Below are 17029 nucleotides of genomic sequence, written 5' to 3'. Positions count from 1 at the left end.
TATCCTTTATAAGGGAAGATACAGTTTCAGTTTAGTGACTTCTTCAAAGCAATGGCCACTTGCCATCATCTAAAAATCTTGAGTCAAGATGATTAGTGAAATAAACTATATAGTCCTTGCTACTGAAACTATTCTCAATGACATAACTGACAGTCATAATTTCTCTCCTCTACTATCCAGTTTAAATTTCCCTTACCTTTGTTGAAACTTTAGCTAGTCTGGGTATTTTTCCTGGTCAGGTGACCTAAGTGGTCTAATCCCTTAGTTACTTTGCCTTTCTTGAGTTACTGTTACTGCAACAGTCATTGAATACAGATGATTAAGAGATGCATACAAAATAAATGCACCTGATAAAATTGTATATTACTCATCAATTAATCAAAACAGGCAGTAGAAAAGTAATTTGGCTACACAATCATGTAGCACAATGCAATATAGCAGGAATTTAAATATTTATTTGAATTACTCTTGTCTATCTTAATTTCAGATTTATTTTGTATAGTTTTTTAGAACAATGGTCATTCCAAAATTCAAATTGTCTTAGCTGAGAGGAAGGATACTGCTTTCAGAAACATGCTATGGAGGAAAGAATAAGTTAAGGAACATTGTGGTGGTCTCATTATTCATGCCACCATGCCCTAGCCATGCAGGTTAGTGGAACTGACCCCAGCTTTGAATTTGTTTCTTATTGTCCTAAGCCAGTTAGTGTAACCCCATCTGCTTTGCTCCACTGATAAACTCAGACTTAATCCAGTCTTCCCCAAGGCATTTCCTGGTAATTGTTACCATGATGGTTTAGCCAGAGTTTAGGATTTTTTGGATTTTTTATGATGCTGTAAAAGTGACTCATTTCTAACTCCCAGTATATGAATGACGAAGCATGCTCCTTGCAGCTCTCTTTTCAGTTGAGGGAAGGCAGCACAGCTTGAGGATGAAGCTTAAACATGGAAAAGGGCAGAATAGAGAAAATCAGAACAACTGGATCTTTGCCATGTGCCCAAAGCCTGATTACTTCTAGAATTTTCAGTTATGTGAGCCAATGAATTTCTTTTACTGTATAAACCAGCTTGAGTTGAGTTTACTTTGACAGCATTATCCCTGGTACAGTGGGTGAAGGTACAGAGATATTTTGAGCTGTAGAGGAGCCAAGAGTATAAATGGTGACCATCCTGTACCTTATCTGTAAAATGGAAGGAAGGGTTAATCTACAGAGATTTAGGGGACTATATATAGGATTGAAGATATGAGAAAAGTAAAAAGGAATTCTTTTTATGTGTTAGGGAAACAATTTGCATGGATCTCTGCTTCATAACATTTATCATTACTTAATATTATATTATATGCTTTTAATTTGTCTTTCTCATAAATTGTAAGCCTCATGATGGTGTGGATTTTGTCTGATTCATTTATTCATCATATTTCCAGTGCCTAGAATCAGGCTTGGCATATGGTAGAGGCTGAACAGGTATTTATACATAGGGATAAAGGAGTGAAGTTCTGAATAAATTTAAGAGCCCAGCTCAGATTGGGTAGTATGAATATATGGTAGAAAAAAATTGACCTAGTATCTTAACTCTTCCAGAAAATACTCTTTAGCTTGGGTACATCAGAGGAGAAAAGAGATTGTGGAGTTTCCCCATGATTGTGGAGTGGCACCTTGCCCAGTGCCTGGAACTCAGTGAATGGTAAATATAACTTTAATGCTGCACAATGTGACACAGTGGTTACAGCAGAAGATAGGTGGCGAGGAAATCTAGTATGGCAGCCAGGGTAGTGTTGTTGACATGATTAAACACTTGGTACAAGCTGGATAGGGAAACGGTTGATTAAAGTAATTTGAAAGTAAAAAGTAAAACTACATCAAACTAATGTGATGCTGAAGTCTTGGTTTTGGAGTTCATAGTATAGTTGTATAATTTTACTGGAGAAAACATAAGTACCACTAGATGAACTACTTAAATCTAGCCTTTTTAGGTAAAGGTAGTAATAACAGGACAAAATAAAGTCATAAAGAGATCACCAGGAAAAAAAAAGTTCCCAAACCCTTAGAAACATAGCTGGACATGTGTAGGCATTGTGAGTCTTGGTGACACAGGGGTCTGAGAGAATCTGTTATTCGGACTTATTTGAAAGGTGGAGAAAAGGAACAGAGAAAGTTCCAATTTCAACCTACATTAAAAAAACAAAATAGTGGAAAGAATTTATGAAACTGGCTGTCATGTTTAAATTTAGTTAAGTAGGCTAAAGAAGGTTCAAAACAATGGGCTACACTGTTGTAGCTGCTTATTTTTACTGGGTCTATTGGCAAAAATCTCTCATTTTTCACACTTACTTTTCAAAGACCCTGGAGTTCCAGGTTTCATTTAACAGAGTAATAGCTTTCAAATAATAATCTGGTCTCAGCCTCTGTTTTTCCTTTTCCCTTTGTACCCTTTCCCTCTTATTGTTTTTCTTAATTCCTTCGCCCACCTACTCCCCCTTCTCCCCACACATTTTTTTTTTCTTTTCTCCTATTCAGTTTTCGCTCCAGATTACAAAAGATGTCAGTTAGCTATAAAAGTCATCTCATGCATATGAAATGTGTTTGATGACCAAGTCTCAAAGTGTCACAGGGAATTATGTTCCAGGGTGGTCATCATGACCCTGCTATAGCAAATTGGTTTTGAGGGTTAAGATCAACTTGAAGGGATTGAATGTAATTAGTCTCTTGGAACCTCTCGAAATTAGGAGCTACTCTGTCATTCTGGATGGTGTTATAATAGAAAAAAGACTTTGTGCTTAGACAAGCCTTGTTCAAATTCTAGGTTCATTTTTTAAATTAGCTGTGTGATGTTGGATAGATAGCTTCAACTCTATGGGTCTCTGTTTCCTTATCTGTAAAATGAGAATAATAACACCTTGAAGTATTTTGTGAAGAGTAAATGAGTAAAGCCTGGACAGTGGTTAGTACAGTACCTGTCACGTGGTAAACATTCAGTAAGTGGTAGCTACTCTTATTGTTCTCTTGTTCTCTTGAATTGATGCTAGATTCACCCATTCTCCTACCAATGTCCAGCTTAGACCACAGAATTGGCACTGCTCTTCTGGGATCTGAACCAGGACTAAAGTGCTCAAGTTGTGTGCTGCTGGGGCTTCTGGGCAGAGAGATGTACTTTTCTGGTAGAGAGGATTTTGGTGTCTGAGTAAGTACCCTTCAGGTAAGCTGCAGGGTAGGCTTGCTATTTAGGTTGTTCCCTTTCACATTTTACTTCATTTCTTCTGAGAGCCTGACCTGTTCGTTTTTGCATTAATTGATTTTCTCAGTACAAATTTATTGAGCACTTACTTGGTATCAGGGTTGGGTTTACAGTGGTGAGTAAGACCTAGTTCCTACTCTTCTGAGCTATAAAACAGCCCCTTTGGGTAATATGGAGCTTATATGTGGCTTCATGGAGTGAATTACATTGTAGATGCACCTGCACTGCAACATGCTGACCTTTACGGCCAGTGCCAGTGTTAATCACTTTCTTAAGCGTTATTCCGGAATCTTCACTAGCATCTTAGTTTCTTTTCCATGCCTCTTGATCACTGTCAATTTTTCATTATCAGCTTAAAATCTCTATGAATTCAGAGGGTTTAACTCCTAATCTTGAACAGTTTATACTTGCAAGTAGTGTAAGTGTAACACTTCTTGTAGAGCCAAATACCTTGTTGCAGAATATAAAGCATATATTTACAATATCACATACAGAGAACCATACTGTTATTTAAATATGGGAAAATTTAAGACTTATGAGCTTCTTTATGCTCTTTTTTTTTTTTTTTTTTGTGGTACGCGGGCCTCTCATCGTTGTGGCCTCTCCTGTTGCAGAGCACAGACTCCAGACGCGCAGGCTCAGTGGCCATGGCTCACGGGCCCAGCCGCTCCGCGGCATGTGGGATCTTCCCGGACCGGGGCACGAACCTGTGTCCCCTGCATCGGCAGGCGAACTCTCAACCATTGCGCCACCAGGGAAGCCCTATGCTTTTTTAATGCTCAGATATAATGGCATAGAATTGAAAGGTCATTGTAGTAGGTTTAGGTGCATTTTCTCAGTTCTAGGTTACCCAAGAAATCAGGGCTCAAACTGGAAGTTGCAAGAATGTGGGGCATAAGTGCATTTTGAATTAATGTCAACAAGACAGAGTATTCTTCTTTCTTCCATGTTTTCTTTGGTGTACATTTTAAGATAAAACAGGGGTAATATTATTGATGAGGTGTGCTGTTTTAGTCTTGCTGATAGCAAAACTAGTCTTTTTTTCCCCCCCTCTTTTTCTGTAGGAAAGTTATTGTGATGTCTGCAGTCATATCTGGAGTATTTATGAGGCTCAGTTTACCTCCCCAGGTCCTTTATTTCGGATGTCAGTATTGCTAGGGGTGGGGCACAAAGCAAAGTCTTGTTACTTTTATAGATGTAAGTGCTGTTTTGGTTATTATTAAATTGCAGGAGCACTGCAGAATCTTGAAATGATTGGCAGTTTATTTGTTTTTAATACTAAAGTTTATTTTTGAAATGGAGTTTGACCTTTGAATAAAGTTTTTTGGTTTTAGGAATTCATGATAAATGAGAAGTGTAAAGTTCGCCTGACTTCCAAAACTCACGTTTTTCTAAGTCTGCTACTACAATACCCCCCTTCAATTTCAGGCTTACCACTAGTTTACATTCTAGATACAGTCCTTGTATAAGTCAGAGGAGCTTAATAAGAGCTATAAAAATAATTAATTGACTAAGGTTTGTGTAAATGTTGTTCTTTGTTTCTCTGTTTTGGGTACTCTGGTATCCAAATGATTTGGTTTTCTTCATAAAACTCTACCTTAAAATATTTGGCTCCTATTGTGTATTCTATACACCGCAGGGGATGGGCTCCTGATTAGTACTGTAGTTCTGTAGTGTGGAAGTTCTTACCCTACGCTGAAGTGAGTTGAATTTCTTACTTTGAACCTGAGTCTCCCAGTGACTTACTTCCTGACATCTGTTGTTGGCCCTCACCAATACCAACTGACTTTCTTATTTGGGTTTCTGCTTTATATCACCTTTGTTGTGAGCTCTCACTGCCTGACCCATCATGGCTTGGATAGTAAGATGCGTATTTTGCTTAGCAGTATTTATACTCTGTTTCTTTTCCTTTTTGAATTGATGCCCAGAGTTTTGCCTTTCTATGTGGGCCTTCCCTGGTCTTCTCCTATATGAAATAAAAATATTCCCCTAGAGGCCATGTTTAGCATTTTGTTGAATCTCTAAAAACTTCAGTAAAAACAAATCAACGGATCCAGTAAGCAGTATTTCCCTCAAGCCCTACCACAAAGCCAACTCTAAAAGTATTGTCAAGTGCTGCAGCATTTACTGAAATTCTCATGAGATGACAGAAGAGCAGTTCAATTGCATACCACAGTGCAAAACTTCTTAAAATACTCTAATCATCTTTCTTCTCTCCTTTGTTTCTCTTGCTGTCTGTCCTATGCCTCTTTCTTTTTCACAAGTTATACCCCTAACCTTTCCAGTGGGTTATCCCTCTGTTGCCCTAAGCATTGCAGCTCTTCCCCTCAGCGGGAATACTTCACTCAGCAAAATAAGAACCAGCGTAGAACTTTTTTATTTAGTGTGTTCCTTGGGAACCTTGGTATGTCCTACACCAAAAACTGACAAGATGCCTATGATCCAGAGGTAGGTGACTTTTGCAAAAGTGTATATTATTCAGTCATTATGAGTGTGTGTCCACATGTTTGGGCACGAATGTATATGTATGTACATTTTACAAAACTGAGATTATACCACATATACTATTTAATAACTTGCCCTTTACTTAGTGAAAATATCATGGATATATTCTCCTTCAGTAGTCTTCTATTATATATTTTCAGTCATTTCAGGAATTGCACTGTATGGATGTTTCATTATTTAATATGCCACCTTGTTGGCTTGTTTAGACTGTATACATTTTTTTCCTTTATAAATTATTCTGCAATCTGTGCTGTTATTTCCTAAGATAAACTAATATAAATAGAATTTCTAGGTGGAAATGTATGAGCATTTTAAAAGTTTTATCCATAACATGATATTGACTTCCCAAAGTGATTATACTAATAAATGCTCTCATTTACAGTATATGAGAGCATCCATCCTCTGTACCCTCATCCACAATATGTATACTTCTTTTTTCATTACTGTATTAGATGGGGAGGAATGGAATATAATTATTGCTTACATGTTCAATTATTTGATTATTACTAAGGTCAAGTATATTATAGAATTTGTCAAGCAGTGCAGTCACACAGAACTATACCATGTGTTTCTCTGCTCCCTTGCCAGGGCTCATCCACTGCCGGGACTTTCCTCCTGCGCTTGCCTCTGTGCTTCTCTGTAGTCTTTCAGGTGACTTGTGATCTGATTCTATACCAGTTTTTGTTTTACTTTGTTTCATAGGCCTTTTTCATACTTAGCTTTTTCTTCTTTTCAGCTTCACTAGTCGACTTCATTAGCTAAAACTTAAAAGATCATCTCAAAGATAATGTGAGAAAAATGAATTTTTGTCCTCAGACTAAAGTTACATAAAGGACGCTCATTTAAGGTTCTGAGTAAGTGGATAGAGTGACGATAAATGGGCTTTACTGGAAAGCAAGAGGCAGAGATATTGATCAAGGACCCCTGGGAACTGAGTCTGCTTTCTTCTCTAGATGTGGATGTGGTCTTGCTGATGCTATTTAATGCAAGAATCAAAAGATCTTATTTGTTTTTTTTGGAGGAGGCGGTTGCGGGGAGAAACAAATAGGGGTAAAGGGATGGTTAGTGTAAGTTCTTTTGGGGTAGTAAAATGGTGATGGTTTAGCAAGCACTCAGTTTCTCAGAATCAGTGCACATACTGTAGCTTTTGTTGCTGTTCCTCAGCCCACCCCAAGGGAAGCTGAACGTTGAATTCTGCTGTGCTGCATTGGGTCCTGCTCTCTGTGACCATCTTGCTTCCAATAAGATCTTCCATCCCTGGCTTATTAGTCATGGTAATCTAACCTCATGTGATGATTGCATGTTGCCTTTTTCTACCCACCCATAGCTTATAAGGGTTAAACATTGCGTAGCAGAAATTTCATTTTTATAAAGATATGAGTAACTGATAAAATGGGAATATTTGTGTAAAGTTTAATGTATGATGTGATTACTATGTACTTTATTTTCCATTTTATAGATGGGTTCATGTTTGTTTCATTAAAAAATTGGGCTGTACTTTCTTTTACATTTTAATTTCAGTTCATAATTTACTTATCCTTACCCATATTGTTATATCTTTCTCCTTATATGAGTCAGATAAATTAGTTATGCTGAATTAACAAAAAGTCCTAAATCACATGGCTTAACACAATACAAATTTATTTCTTACTATACCTGTTCAAAGTAATTATCTTCTTAGAGAAATGAAATATTATAGATACAGGTAAAGACACATTTTTCTACCCTTTTCTCCTCCATCAATCTCTAGAGGTGACAACATATAACTAAAGTTGGTAAAATTTATGATAAACTTTGAATTTCTACAAAAATGTTGGGATTTTGATTGGAATTCCATTGATTCATAGGTTAACTAGGAAATGATTGCTATCTTCACAGGGTTGATTCTTTCCTGAATATATCTTTCTATGTATTTAAGTCTCCTTTTATGTCTTTAAATAAGTTGTAATTATTTTCTCTATTACGTTCTTCCATATCTTTTATTAAATTTCGTTCATAGGTACCTTATATATTTTGATGGGGTTTTAAGAAGAGTCTGTGCAGATTCTGTGTATTGGCTAATCTAGCAGCAATTTTTAACTTCTGCAGCTTGAGGTGGCTGTATGACCTAGTTCTGGTCAATGACACTTAGGAAGTCTTTCGAAGGGTGATTATTAGGAACTTTTTTTTTCTGGCAAAAGACAGGTGTGTTACTGATGATATCTTTTCCCTGTTCTCCCTGCTTGTGATGCAGGTGTGAAGACATGGTGCTTAGAGCTACTATTCTGTGAATAAGAAATGACAAAACATAAGTATAAAAAACATGGCAATCGGATGGAAAAAGCCCTCAGGTACTTGCTGACTTGTAGAGCAACTGAATCAAGTGACTGCTTATTTCCAGATTTCTTGCCATGTGAGAAAAATAAACCTTTATTTGTTTACATAACTATAATTTTTTTCTGTTACTTTCAAACAAAGCCACTTCTGACATAGTAGCTATTGTGGTACTAAATATTTTAATTGTTTGTTGCTGTTTAGAGTAAAATTAATTACTGTTTTCTGATCTTGTATCTAGCAATCTTCTTAAACTTTATTTTTTTTTCTAATAGGTTTCTGTCAATTCTCTTGAATTTTTAATGTACCCAACCATATATTATGAAGTATGATGGTGTTTATAGGGACAGGCAGGACAGGAAAGCAGGAAATAGGAACTGAAAATGTTTTTTTATTTCTTATTGGCCATATTAAAGCTGTCTGACTTCTGTCGAACTACAATCAATTTCATGCAAGATATAAAAATTTTTGACTTTGTTATTATTCCCATATAAACATGCAACAGATTCTAGTGGTGAAACAGTTCTGTAATTTCTAAACTTTGTTACATCTATTAATAGTTTATCACTAGAAATATCTGACTTTAAATAAACAGTCAAGACACTATTAACTCAATTATTGTCCAAAGTTTTAAAAGGAACTTTCCTCAAACTCTTGAACAAATGATTTGGGTCATACTTTTCAGAATCTTAAAATCCAGATATACTGGGAGTATGGGTTTGCCCATAAAAGTAAAGGGCAGATGGTTGAAGAAAACTGTATGAGGTGTGGAATTGTGGATACTAGTTACCAAAGAACTCACTTTACTTTCTGTTGTTCAATATGCTGGATTTAATAGACCACAGAGAGGACTGAACAGAGTTATAGAGTTAGATTTATTTGAAATACATTTACAAATGGTTAAAGGACAAACGTGAATTTTACTTTTTGGATACCCTATTTTGATCTTAAAATTTAGAGACTATCTATAGTTCTGTTTTAATTGTAACTTTACTTTTATGTCTCTAAACTTTGTGTAAACCCACCTAAGTTAGAGTCAGAAGGTTTGTTTATTATAAACAGTGATGATGTTTTAAGGGAAGACTTGTTTTGTGGAAATATGAATGTTAAAGCACTCTGATTTAAAGCATATCTTTTATGGCACTTCACTGTAACACCTTTTCCTAATTTAGGTTTTTACTGGTAGTTAAAGGTCTGCATACTTGAAGCTCTCTGTGTCTGGTTAGAAATTGTTGTTCTTTCACACTTGGTGGTCATAGTATGGTGGAGCACTTCAGAGACCTTTAATTTCTCCCAGCCTGACACTGTTGCTACTGCTTCTCTTCTACTAAGGATGATTAGGTATTTCTACTGTTACTTTGACTCTCTCCACCTTGAATATCATGAATATATCATTTTCTCAGTTCTTATTTTTTCTTTAGATTTCTGCAGACGTTTATAATATTGAAACTCCAGGTCCTGTCATTTAATCACTCTTCTACTAGCTTTTATGACTTTAAGCTATGCTATCTTCCCTTTTATCTCGAACTATTCCTTTATTTCTGTTGCTTTTTATACTTTCTTCTCTCCTACTCTACCTATGATTATAGTCCCTTAGCCTACTATGCTTTTCTCATTATATAATTTCTTGCATAGATAATTATTGATCTTTTTTGGTTCAATTATTCTACTCTTGACTGAATATGTATATCTTAGGATTGACTTTTCACATGAGCTTCATTTACTTATGCCCAGTTTCTTCCAGGATGCTTACACTTGTATAGTTTCCTATAATTAGTCTAAAATTTATTTCATTGCTCACTTCACCTAAGCTATATGTATGTCTCTTACATGTTACCATCATTTTTCTGGTCACTAAGGCTTAAAACAATTTCATCTTGATATATCCCTCTTCTTGGTATTTTTATATACTCTACTAAATTTTATAAATTTTCCTTTGAAATATCTACTTCACACTTCTCTTTATTTCAGTTCTCTGTGCCACAGGCCCATCTAGCCTTTGATCTCTTTGTATCTGGATTTCTTTATCGATCTCTTGGATCTTTCTTGGGTCATTTTTTCATAAAAAATGCTGTACATTCTGGTTATGTTCATCACTTATAGAAATGCTTTTTCTGTTGCTCTCCTACTCAATAATTTCTTTACAAAATACATTCAATTATCTGACCTTGGGAATAAAGATCTGTGAGTTTGAATATGTAACAATAGAAATAACCCAAAAGGAAGACTAGAGAAATACAATATGCCAGAGCTTCAGTGAGCTGTGGATAATACCAAACAGTTTCACATATGTATAATTGGATTTCCAAGAAGAGAGGAGAGACAGGAATCACAAAGAACATTTTGAGAAAAATGGCCTAAAATTTCATGGCCATATTAATATTAATTTAGACTCAGAGCAAGGAATATTACTAGGGATAATGTAGATTTTCATTTCATAATGACAAAAGGTTCAACTCTTCAAGAAGACTATACAGTTCAAAGTAAATATCTGTATACCTAATAAAAGTGCTTGAAAATACATAAAGAAAGAAATGATAATTGATTAAAAGAGAAAGTAGACAAATCTGCAGTTAGAGTCAAATATGTTGATTATTCTCTCTTACTAATGTATAGAACAAGTAGAAAATCAGTAAGCGTATAGAAAACTTGAAACATTAATAACCAACTTGATGTAATTGACATTATAAAGCATCCTGCCTAATGACAACAGAATATGTATTTTTTTCAATATACACAGAACATTTATGAAGACAGGTCATATTCTGGGCTATACAGGATGTCTCAAATTTTAAATATGTTATCTCATCATAATAGAATTAAACTAGAAATGAATACCAGAAAGATATCTAGAATATCTCCAAATATTGATATTTATCAGTCAAATAGTACAGAGCTAAATAACGCATGAGACCAGAAAGAAAGGACATGTATTAGAAAATATTTTGAAATGAATTGAAATTACAACCTACCAGAATTTGCTGGAAGAAGTTATAACATTGCTTAGAGGGAAATGTATGCCTTTAAATATTTGTATTGGAAAAAAGAGGTCCTGAAATCAATGATTTAAACTTCCACCTTAAAAAGAAAACTGGAAATATAAGACAAGTTAAACACAAAGTAAGGGGCAAAATAATTATGAAGAGAGCAAAACTCAGTGAAATATAAAACAAACTCTAGAGAATGTTAATAAACCAAATGTTGTTAATAAAATGTTAATGTAATAAAATTGATAATTCTGTAGTCAGACTGATTAGTTTAAAAAAAAAAAAAGAGACACAAATTACCAATATCAGGAATGTAAGAGGAGGCATCCCTACCAATACTAGAGGCATTAAATGATAAGAAAGTGATGTTACCCATCCAACTTTATGCAATGCATTCTACAAATTAGAGATGAAATAGGCAAATTTCTTGAAAGAACAATATGGAAAAGAAGATCAAAGTTGGAGGACTTAGGCAATCTGTTTTAAAGACTTAACTATAAAGCTGTAGTAATTAAAACAGTGTAAGTTATTGGTGTAAGGACAGACCTGTGGATAAATGGAACAGAATGGACAGTCCACAAATAGACCCACATTTATATGGCTAATTAGTTTTCAACAAATATGCCAAGGTAATTTAATGAGGCAAAGAATATTATACCTAAAAATGGTGCTAAAATAATTTGATATGCATTTGCAAAACTCAAACCTTTATATGACCTTTACTTCAAAATTAAAAAAAATAATTTTTATTCAAACTGGATCAGAGACCAAAATATAGATGAAATAAAACTGTAAACTTTCTAGAAGAAAGTATAGGAGAAAGTCTTTGTGACTTGATATTAGGAAAAGATTTTTCTTGAGAGCTCACAAAATGAGACTTTGGTAAATTAGATTTCTTTAAAATAAATAAAAAGACTTTGCTTATTCAAAAGACACTGTTAAGACAAGCCTCTTAGATAGCCTCATCCACCAGAAGGCAGACAGCAGAAGCAAGAAGAACTACAATCCCGCAGCCTGTGGAAAAAAACCCACATTCACAGAAAGATAGACAAGATGAAAAGACATAGGGCTGTGTACCAGATGAAGGAACAAGATAAAACACCAGAAAAACAACTAAATGAAGTGGAGATAGGCAACCTTCCAGAAAAAGAATTCAGAATAATGATAGTGAAGATGATCCAGGACCTCAGAAAAAGAATGGAGGCAAAGATCGAGAAGCTGCAAGAAATATTTAACAAAGACCTAGAAGAATTAAAGAACAAACAGAGATGAACAGTACAATAACTGAAATGAAAACTACACTAGAAGGAATCAATAGCAGAATAACTGAGGCAGAAGAACGGGTAAGTGACCTGGGAGACAGAATGGTGGAATTCACTGCTGTGGAACAAATAAAGAAAAAAGAATGAAAAGAAATGAAGAGACCTAAGAGACCTCTGGGACAACATTAAATGCAACAACATTTGCATTATAGTGGTCCCAGAAGGAGAAGAGAGAGAGAAAGGACCAGAGAAAATATTTGAAGAGATTATAGTCGAAAACTTCACTAACCTGGGAAAGGAAATAGCCACCCAAGTCCAGGAAGTGCAGAGAGTCCCATACAGGATAAACCCAAGGAGAAACACTCCAAGACACATAGTAATCAAACTGGCAAAAATTAAAGAGAAAGAAAAATTACTGAAAGCAGCAAGGAAAAAATGACAACATACAAGGGAACTCCCATAAGGTTAACAGCCGATTTCTCAGCAGAAACTCTACAAGCCAGAAGGGAGTGGCATGATATACTTAAAGTGATGAAAGGGAAGAACCTACAACCAAGATTACTCTACCCGGCAAGGATCTCATTCAGATTCAATGGAGAAATCAAAAGCTTTACAGACAAGCAAAAGCTAAGAGAATTCAGCACCACCAAACCAGCTCAACAACAAATACTAAAGGAACTTCTCGAAGTGGGAAACACAAGAGAAGAAAAGGACCTACAAAAACAAACCCAAAACAATTAAGAAAATGGTCATAGGAGTATACATATCGATAATTACCTTAAATGTGAATGGATTAAATGCTCCAACCGAAAGACACAGGCTTGCTGAATGGATACAAAAACAAGACCCATCTATATGCTATCTACAGGAGACCCACTTCAGATCTAGGGACACATACAGACTGAAAGTGAGGGGATGGAAAAAGATATTCCATGCAAATGGAAATCAAAAGAAAGCTGGAGTAGCAATACTCATATCAGATAAAATATACTTTAAAATAAAGTATGTTACAAGAGACAGGGAAAGACATTACATAATGATCAAGGGATCAATCCAAGAAGAAGATATAACAATTATAAATATATATTTATAGGAGCACCTCAATATGTAAGGCAACTGCTAACAGCTATAAAAGAGGAAATCAACAGTAACACAATAATAGTGGGGGACTTTAACACCACACTTACACCAATGGACAGATCATCCAAAATTAAAATTAATAAGGAAACACAAGCTTTAAATGACAAAATAGAGCAGATAGATTTAATTGATATTTATAGGACAAAACAGCAGATTACACTTTCTTCTCAAGTGCGTATGGAACATTCTCCAGGATAGATCACATTTGGGTCGAAACTCAAGCCTCAGTAAATTTAAGAAAATTGAAGTCATATCAAGTATCTTTTCTGACCACAACGCTGTGAGATTAGAAATCAATTACAGGGGAAAAAACATAAAAAACATAAACACATGGAGGCTAAACAATACATTGCTAAATAACCAAGATATCACTGAAGAAATCAAAGAGGAAATCAAAAAATACTTAGAGACAAATGACAATGAAAACACGACAATCCAAAACCTATGGGATGCAGCAAGAGCAGTTCTAAGAGGGAAGTTTATAGCTATACAAGCCTACTTCAAGAAACAAGAAAAATCTCAAATAAACAATCTAACCTTATGCCTAAAGGAACTAGAGAAAGAAGAACAAACAATACCCAAAGTTAACAGAAGGAAGAAATCATAAAGATCAGATCAGAAATAAATGAAATAGAAACAAAACAATAGCAGAGGTCAATAAAACTAAAAGCTGGTTCTTTGAGAAGATAAACAAAATTGATAAACCGTTAGCCAGACTCATCAAGAAAAAGAGGGAGAGGACTCAAATCAATAAAATTAGAAATGAAAAAGGAGAAGTTAGAACAGACACCACAGAAATATAAGGCAGTCTAAGAGACTACTACAAGCAACTCTGTGCCAATAAAATGGACAACCTAGAAGAAATGGACAAATTTTTAGAAAGGTATAACCTTCCAACACTGAACCAGTAAGAAATAGAGAACATGAAGAGACCAATCACAAGTAATGAAATTGAAACTGTGATTAAAAATTTTCCGACAAACAGAAGTGCGGGACCAGATGGCTTCACAGGTGAATTCTGTCAAGCATTTCGAGAAGAGCTAACACCCATCCTTCTCAAACTCTTCCCAAAAATTGCAGAGGAAGGAACACTCCCAAACTCATTCTATGAGGCCACCATCACGCTGATACCAACACCAGACAAAGATACTAGAAAAAAAGAAAATTACAGACCCATATCACTGATGAATATAGATGCAAAAATCCCCAACAAAATACTAGCTAACAGAATCCAACAACACATTAAAAGGATCATACACCACAATCAAGTGGTATTTATCCCAGGAATGCAAGGATTCTTCAATATACGCAAATCAATCAGTGTGACACACCATATTAACAAATGAAGAAGAAAAGCCATATGAGCATCTCAATAGATGAAGAAAAAGCTTTTCACAAAATTCAACACCCGTTTATGATAAAAACTCTCCAGAAAGTGGGCATAGAGGGAACCTACCTCAACATAATAAAGGCCATATATGACAAACCCACAGCAAACATCATCCTCAATGGTGAAAAACTGAAAGCATTTCCTCTAAGATCAGGAACAAGACAAGGATGCCCACTGTCACCACTATTATTCAACAAAGTTTTGGGAGTCCTAGCCATGGCAATCAGAGAAGAAAAAGAAATAAAAGGAATACCGATTGGAAAAGAAGAAGTAAAACTGTCAACTGTTTGCAGATGACATGATACTATATAGAGAGAATTCTCAAGATGCCACCAGAAAACTACTAGAGCTAATCAATGAATTTGGTAAAGTAGCAGGATACAAAATTAATGCACAGAAATCTCTTGTGTTCCTATACACTAATGATGAAAAATCTGAAAGAGAAACTAAGGAAACACTCCCATTTACCACTGCAACAAAAAAGAATAAAATGCCTCGGAATAAACCTACCTAGGGAGACAAAAGACCTGTATGCAGAAAACTGTAAGACACCGATGAAAGAAATTAAAGATGATACCAACAGATGGAGAGCTATTCCATTTTCTTGGATTGGAAGAATCAACATTGTGAAAATGACTCTACTACCCAAAGCAATCTACATATTCAATGCAATCCCTAGAAATTACTAATGGCATTTTTTATGGAATGAGAACAAAAAATCTGTATGCAGACACAAAAGACCCTGAATAGCCAAAGCAGTCTTGAGGGAAAAAAACAGAGGTGGAGGAATCAGACTCCCTGACTCAAGAATATACAACAAAGCTACAGTAATCAAGACAATATGGTACTGGCACAAAAACAGAAACATACATCAATGGAACAAGATAGAAAGCCCGGAGATAAACCCACATACCGATGGTTAACTAATCTATGACAAAGGAGGCAAGTATATACAATGCAGAAAAGACAGTCTCTTCAATAAGTGGTGCTGGGAAAACTGGACAGCTACATATAAAAGAATGAAATTAGAATGCTCCCTAACACCATACACAAAAATAAACTCAAAATGGATTCGAGACCTAAATGTAAAACCAGACACTTTAAAACTCTTAGAGGAAAACATAGTAAGAACACTCTTTGACATAAATCACAGCAAGATCTTTTTTGATCCACCTCCTAGAGTAATGGAAATAAAAACAAAAATAAACAAATGGGACCTAATGAAACTTCAAAGCTTTTGCACAGCAAAGGAAACCATAAACAAGACGAAAAGAAAACCCTCAGAATGGGAGAAAATACTTGCAAATGAAGCAACAGACAAAGGATTAATCTCCAGAATTTACAAGCAGCTCATGCAGCTCAATATAAAAAAACAAAAAACCCAATCCAAAAATGGGCAGAAGACCTAAATAGAAATTTCTCCAAAGAAGACATACAGATGGCCAAGAAGCACATGAAAATCTGCTCAGCATCACTAATTATTAGAGAAGTGCAAATCAAAACTACAATGAGGTATCACTTCACACCAGTTAGAATGGGCATCATCAGAAAATCTACAAAAAACAAATGCTGGAGAGGGTGTAGAGAAAAGGGAACCCTTTTGCACTGTTGGTGGGAATGTAAGTTGATACAGCCACTATGGAGAACAGTAGGGAAGTTCCTTAAAAAACTAAAAACAGAATTACCATATGATCCAGCAATCCCACTACTGGGCATATACCCAGAGAAAACCATAATTCAAAAAGACGCATTCACCCCAATGTTCACTGCAACACTATTTACAATAGGCAGGTCATGGAAGCAACCTAAATGCCCATCGAAAGACGAATGGATAAAGAAGATGTAGTACATATACACAATGGAATATTACTCAGCCAAAAAAAGGAAAGAAATTGTGTCATTTGTTGAGACGTGGATGGATCTAGAGACTGTCATACAGAGTGAAGTAAGTCAGAAAGAGAAAAACAAATATCGTATATTAATGCATATATGTGGAACCTAGAAAAGTGGTACAGATGAACCGGTTTTCAGGGCAGCAGTTGAGACACAGATGTAGAGAACAAACGTATGGACACCAAGGGAGGAAAGTGGTGGGGGGTTGGGGGTGGTGGTGTGATGAATTGGGCAATTGGGATTGACATGTACACACTGATGTGTATGAAATTGATGACTAATAAGAACCTGCTGTATAAAAAA

The sequence above is a fragment of the Orcinus orca genome, chromosome 4, assembly GCF_937001465.1.
Source record: "Orcinus orca chromosome 4, mOrcOrc1.1, whole genome shotgun sequence".
Taxonomy (NCBI): domain Eukaryota; kingdom Metazoa; phylum Chordata; class Mammalia; order Artiodactyla; family Delphinidae; genus Orcinus; species Orcinus orca.
Note: the sequence above shows the minus strand (reverse complement) of the source record.